The sequence below is a fragment of the Mytilus trossulus genome, chromosome 5 (genome assembly GCF_036588685.1).
Source record: "Mytilus trossulus isolate FHL-02 chromosome 5, PNRI_Mtr1.1.1.hap1, whole genome shotgun sequence".
Classification (NCBI taxonomy): domain Eukaryota; kingdom Metazoa; phylum Mollusca; class Bivalvia; order Mytilida; family Mytilidae; genus Mytilus; species Mytilus trossulus.
In genome coordinates this window covers 81,302,048-81,308,529 of record NC_086377.1, presented here as the reverse complement: position 1 = coordinate 81,308,529, position 6,482 = coordinate 81,302,048, and positions in this window count along the sequence as shown.

Below are 6,482 nucleotides of genomic sequence, written 5' to 3'. Positions count from 1 at the left end.
TCACTAATCAAACAATCGTTCCAGGTAGCACATGTTTACAAGCCACTAAACAAACAATGGTACCAGGTAGCACATGTTTACAAGTCACTAATCAAACAATCGTTCCAGGTAGCACATGTTTACCAGTCACTAATCAAACAATCGTTCCAGGTAGCACATGTTTACAAGCCACTAATCAAACAATCGTACCAGGTAGCACATGTTTACAAGCCACTAATCAAACAATCGTACCAGGTAGCACATGTTTACAAGTCACTAATCTAACAATCGTTCCAGGTAGCACATGTTTACCAGTCACTAATCAAACAATCGTTCCAGGTAGCACATGTTTACAAGTCACTAATCAAACAATCGTTCCAGGTAGCACATGTTTACAAGCCACTAATCAAACAATCGTTCCAGGTAGCACATGTTTACCAGTCACTAATCAAACAATCGTTCCAGGTAGCACATGTTTACAAGTCACTAATTAAACAATCGTACCAGGTAGCACATGTTTACCAGTCACTAATCAAACAATCGTTCCAGGTAGCACATGTTTACCAGTCACTAATCAAACAATCGTTCCAAGTAGCACATGTTTACCAGTCACTAATCAAACAATCATTCCAGGTAGCACATGTTTACAAGCCACTAATCAAACAATCGTACCAGGTAGCACATGTTTACAAGCCACTAATCAAACAATCGTTCCAGGTAGCATATGTTTACCAGTCACTAATCAAACAATCGTTCCAGGCAGCACATGTTTACAAGTCACTAATCAAACAATTGTTCCAGGTAGCATATGTTTACCAGTCACTAATCAAACAATCGTTCCAGGCAGCACATGTTTACAAGTCACTAATCTAACAATCGTTTCAGGTAGCACATGTTTACAAGTCACTAATTAAACAATCGTTTCAGGTAGCACATGTTTACAAGTCACTAATTAAACAATCGTACCAGGTAGCACATGTTTACAATTCACTAATTAAACAATCGTTTCAGGTAGCACATGTTTACAAGTCACTAATTAAACAATCGTACCAGGTAGCACATTTTTACCAGTCACTAATCAAACAATCGTTCCAGGTAGCACATGTTTACCAGTCACTAATCAAACAATCGTTCCAGGAAGCACATGTTTACCAGTCACTAATCAAACAATCGTTCCAGGTAGCATATGTTTACCAGTAACTAATCAAACAATCGTTCCAGGCAGCACATGCTTACAAGTCACTAATCTAACAATCGTTCCAGGTAGCACATGTTTACCAGTTACTAATCAAACAATCGTTTCAGGTAGCACATGTTTACAAGTCACTAATTAAACAATCGTACCAGGTAGCACATGTTTACCAGTCACTAATCAAACAATCGTTCCAGGTAGCACATGTTTACAAGTCACTAATCAAACAATCGTTCCAGGTAGCACATGTTTACAAGCCACTAATCAAACAATCGTACCAGGTAGCACATGTTTACAAGTCACTAATCAAACAATCGTTCCAGGAAGCACATTTTTACCAGTCACTAATCAAACAATCGTTCCAGGTAGCACATGTTTACAAGTCACTAATCAAACAATCGTTCCAGGTAGCACATATTTACAAGCCACTAATCAAACAATCGTTCCAGGTAGCACATGTTTACAAGTCACTAATCAAACAATCGTTCCAGGAAGCACATTTTTACCAGTCACTAATCAAACAATCGTACCAGGTAGCACATGTTTACAAGTCACTAATCAAACAATCGTTCCAGGTAGCACATGTTTACCAGTCACTAATCAAACAATCGTTCCAGGTAGCACATGTTTACCAGTCACTAATCAAACAATCGTACCAGGTAGCACATGTTTACCAGTCACTAATCAAACAATCGTACCAGATAGCACATGTTTACAAGTCACTAATCAAACAATCGTTCCAGGTAGCACATGTTTACAAGCCACTAATCAAACAATCGTTCCAGGTAGCACATGTTTACAAGCCACTAATCAAACAATCGTACCAGGTAGCACATGTTTACCAGTCACTAATCAAACAATCGTACCAGGTAGCACATGTTTACAAGTCACTAATCAAACAATCGTTCCAGGTAGCACATGTTTACCAGTCACTAATCAAACAATCGTTCCAGGTAGCACATGTTTACCAGTCACTAATCAAACAATCGTACCAGGTAGCACATGTTTACCAGTCACTAATCAAACAATCGTACCAGATAGCACATGTTTACAAGTCACTAATCAAACAATCGTTCCAGGTAGCACATGTTTACAAGCCACTAATCAAACAATCGTTCCAGGTAGCACATGTTTACAAGCCACTAATCAAACAATCGTACCAGGTAGCACATGTTTACCAGTCACTAATCAAACAATCGTACCAGGTAGCACATGTTTACAAGTCACTAATCAAACAATCATTCCAGGTAGCACATGTTTACAAGCCACTTATCAAACAATCGATCCAGGTAGCACATGTTTACAAGCCACTAATCAAACAATCGTACCAGGTAGCACATGTTTACCAGTCACTAATCAAACAATCGTACCAGGTAGCACATGTTTACAAGTCACTAATCAAACAATCGTTCCAGGTAGCACATGTTTACAAGTCACTAATCAAACAATCGTTCCAGGTAGCACATGTTTACAAGTCACTAATCAAACAATCGTTCCAGGTAGCACATGTTTACAAGTTACTAATCAAACAATCGTTTCAGGTAGCACATGTTTACAAGTCACTAATCAAACAATCGTTCCAGGTAGCACATGTTTACAAGTCACTAATCAAACAATCGTTCCAGGTAGCACATGTTTACAAGTCACTAATCTAACAATCGTTCCAGGTAGCACATGTTTACAAGTCACTAATTAAACAATCGTTTCAGGAAGCACATGTTTACAAGTCACTAATCTAACAATCGTTCCAGGTAGCACATGTTTACAAGTCACTAATTAAACAATCGTTCCAGGTAGCACATGTTTACAAGTCACTAATCTAACAATCGTTCCAGGTAGCACATGTTTACAAGTCACTAATTAAACAATCGTTTCAGGAAGCACATGTTTACAAGTCACTAATTAAACAATCGTACCAGGTAGCACATGTTTACAGGTCACTAATCAAACAATCGTACCAGGTAGCACATGTTTACAAGTCACCAACCAAACAATCGTACCAGGTAGCACATGTTTACCAGTCACTAATCAAACAATCGTTCCAGGTAGCACATGTTTACCAGTCACTAATCAAACAATCGTTCCAGGTAGCACATGTTTACAAGTCACTAATCAAACAATCGTTCCAGGTAGCACATGTTTACAAATCACTAATCTAACAATCGTTTCAGGTAGCACATGTTTACAAGTCACTAATTAAACAATCGTTTCAGGTAGCACATGTTTACCAGTCACTAATCAAACAATCGTTCCAGGTAGCACATGTTTACCAGTCACTAATCAAACAATCGTTCCAGGTAGCACATGTTTACCAGTCACTAATCAAACAATCGTTCCAGGTAGCACATGTTTACCAGTCACTAATCAAACAATCGTTCCAGGTAGCACATGTTTACCAGTCACTAATCAAACAATCGTTCCAGGTAGCACATGTTTACCAGTCACTAATCAAACAATCGTTCCAGGTAGCACATGTTTACCAGTCACTAATCAAACAATCGTACCAGGTAGCACATGTTTACAAGTCACCAATCAAACAATCGTACCAGGTAGCACATGTTTACCAGTCACTAATCAAACAATCGTTCCAGGTAGCACATGTTTACTAGTCACTAATCAAACAATCGTTCCAGGTAGCACATGTTTACCAGTCACTAATCAAACAATCGTTCCAGGTAGCACATGTTTACCAGTCACTAATCAAACAATCGTTCCAGGTAGCACATGTTTACCAGTCACTAATCAAACAATCGTTCCAGGTAGCACATGTTTACAAGCCACTAATCAAACAATCGTACCAGGTAGAACATGTTTACAAGCCACTTATCAAACAATCGTTCCAGGTAGCACATGTTTACCAGTCACTAATCAAACAATCATTCCAGGTAGCACATGTTTACAAGTCACTAATCAAACAATCGTTCCAGGTAGCACATGTTTACAAGTCACTAATCAAACAATCGTTCCAGGTAGCACATGTTTACAAGCCACTAATCAAACAATCGTTCCAGGTAGCACATGTTTACCAGTCACTAATCAAACAATCGTACCAGGTAGCACATGTTTACCAGTCACTAATCAAACAATCGTACCAGGTAGCACATGTTTACCAGTCACTAATCAAACAATCGTACCAGGTAGCACATGTTTACAAGTCACTAATCAAACAATCGTTCCAGGTAGCACATGTTTACAAGCCACTAATCAAACAATCGTTCCAGGTAGCACATGTTTACCAGTCACTAATCAAACAATCGTACCAGATAGCACATGTTTACAAGTCACTAATCAAACAATCGTTCCAGGTAGCACATGTTTACAAGCCACTAATCAAACAATCGTTCCAGGTAGCACATGTTTACAAGCCACTAATCAAACAATCGTACCAGGTAGCACATGTTTACCAGTCACTAATCAAACAATCGTACCAGGTAGCACATGTTTACAAGTCACTAATCAAACAATCATTCCAGGTAGCACATGTTTACAAGCCACTTATCAAACAATCGTTCCAGGTAGCACATGTTTACAAGCCACTAATCAAACAATCGTACCAGGTAGCACATGTTTACCAGTCACTAATCAAACAATCGTACCAGGTAGCACATGTTTACAAGTCACTAATCAAACAATCGTTCCAGGTAGCACATGTTTACAAGTCACTAATCAAACAATCGTTCCAGGTAGCACATGTTTACAAGTCACTAATCAAACAATCGTTCCAGGTAGCACATGTTTACAAGTTACTAATCAAACAATCGTTTCAGGTAGCACATGTTTACAAGTCACTAATCAAACAATCATTCCAGGTAACACATGTTTACCAGTCACTAATCAAACAATCGTTCCAGGTAGCACATGTTTACAAGTCACTAATCAAACAATCGTTCCAGGTAGCACATGTTTACAAGTCACTAATCTAACAATCGTTCCAGGTAGCACATGTTTACAAGTCACTAATTAAACAATCGTTTCAGGAAGCACATGTTTACAAGTCACTAATTAAACAATCGTACCAGGTAGCACATGTTTACAGGTCACTAATCAAACAATCGTACCAGGTAGCACATGTTTACAAGTCACCAACCAAACAATCGTACCAGGTAGCACATGTTTACCAGTCACTAATCAAACAATCGTTCCAGGTAGCACATGTTTACCAGTCACTAATCAAACAATCGTTCCAGGTAGCACATGTTTACAAGTCACTAATCAAACAATCGTTCCAGGTAGCACATGTTTACAAATCACTAATCTAACAATCGTTTCAGGTAGCACATGTTTACAAGTCACTAATTAAACAATCGTTTCAGGTAGCACATGTTTACAAGTCACTAATTAAACAATCGTACCAGGTAGCACATGTTTACAGGTCACTAATCAAACAATCGTTCCAGGTAGAACATGTTTACCAGTCACTAATCAAACAATCGTTCCAGGTAGCACATGTTTACCAGTCACTAATCAAACAATCGTTCCAGGTAGCACATGTTCACCAGTCACTAATCAAACAATCGTTCCAGGTAGCACATGTTTACCAGTCACTAATCAAACAATCGTTCCAGGTAGCACATGTTTACCAGTCACTAATCAAACAATCGTTCCAGGTAGCACATGTTTACAAGCCACTAATCAAACAATCGTACCAGGTAGAACATGTTTACAAGCCACTTATCAAACAATCGTTCCAGGTAGCACATGTTTACCAGTCACTAATCAAACAATCATTCCAGGTAGCACATGTTTACAAGTCACTAATCAAACAATCGTTCCAGGTAGCACATGTTTACAAGTCACTAATCAAACAATCGTTCCAGGTAGCACATGTTTACAAGCCACTAATCAAACAATCGTTCCAGGTAGCACATGTTTACCAGTCACTAATCAAACAATCGTACCAGGTAGCACATGTTTACCAGTCACTAATCAAACAATCGTACCAGGTAGCACATGTTTACAAGTCACTAATCAAACAATCGTTCCAGGTAGCACATGTTTACAAGCCACTAATCAAACAATCGTTCCAGGTAGCACATGTTTACAAGCCACTAATCAAACAATCGTACCAGGTAGCACATGTTTACCAGTCACTAATCAAACAATCGTACCAGGTAGCACATGTTTACAAGTCACTAATCAAACAATCGTTCCAGGTAGCACATGTTTACAAGCCACTAATCAAACAATCGTTCCAGGTAGCACATGTTTACAAGCCACTAATCAAACAATCGTACCAGGTAGCACATGTTTACCAGTCACTAATCAAACAATCGTACCAGGTAGCACATGTTTACAAGTCACTAATCAAACA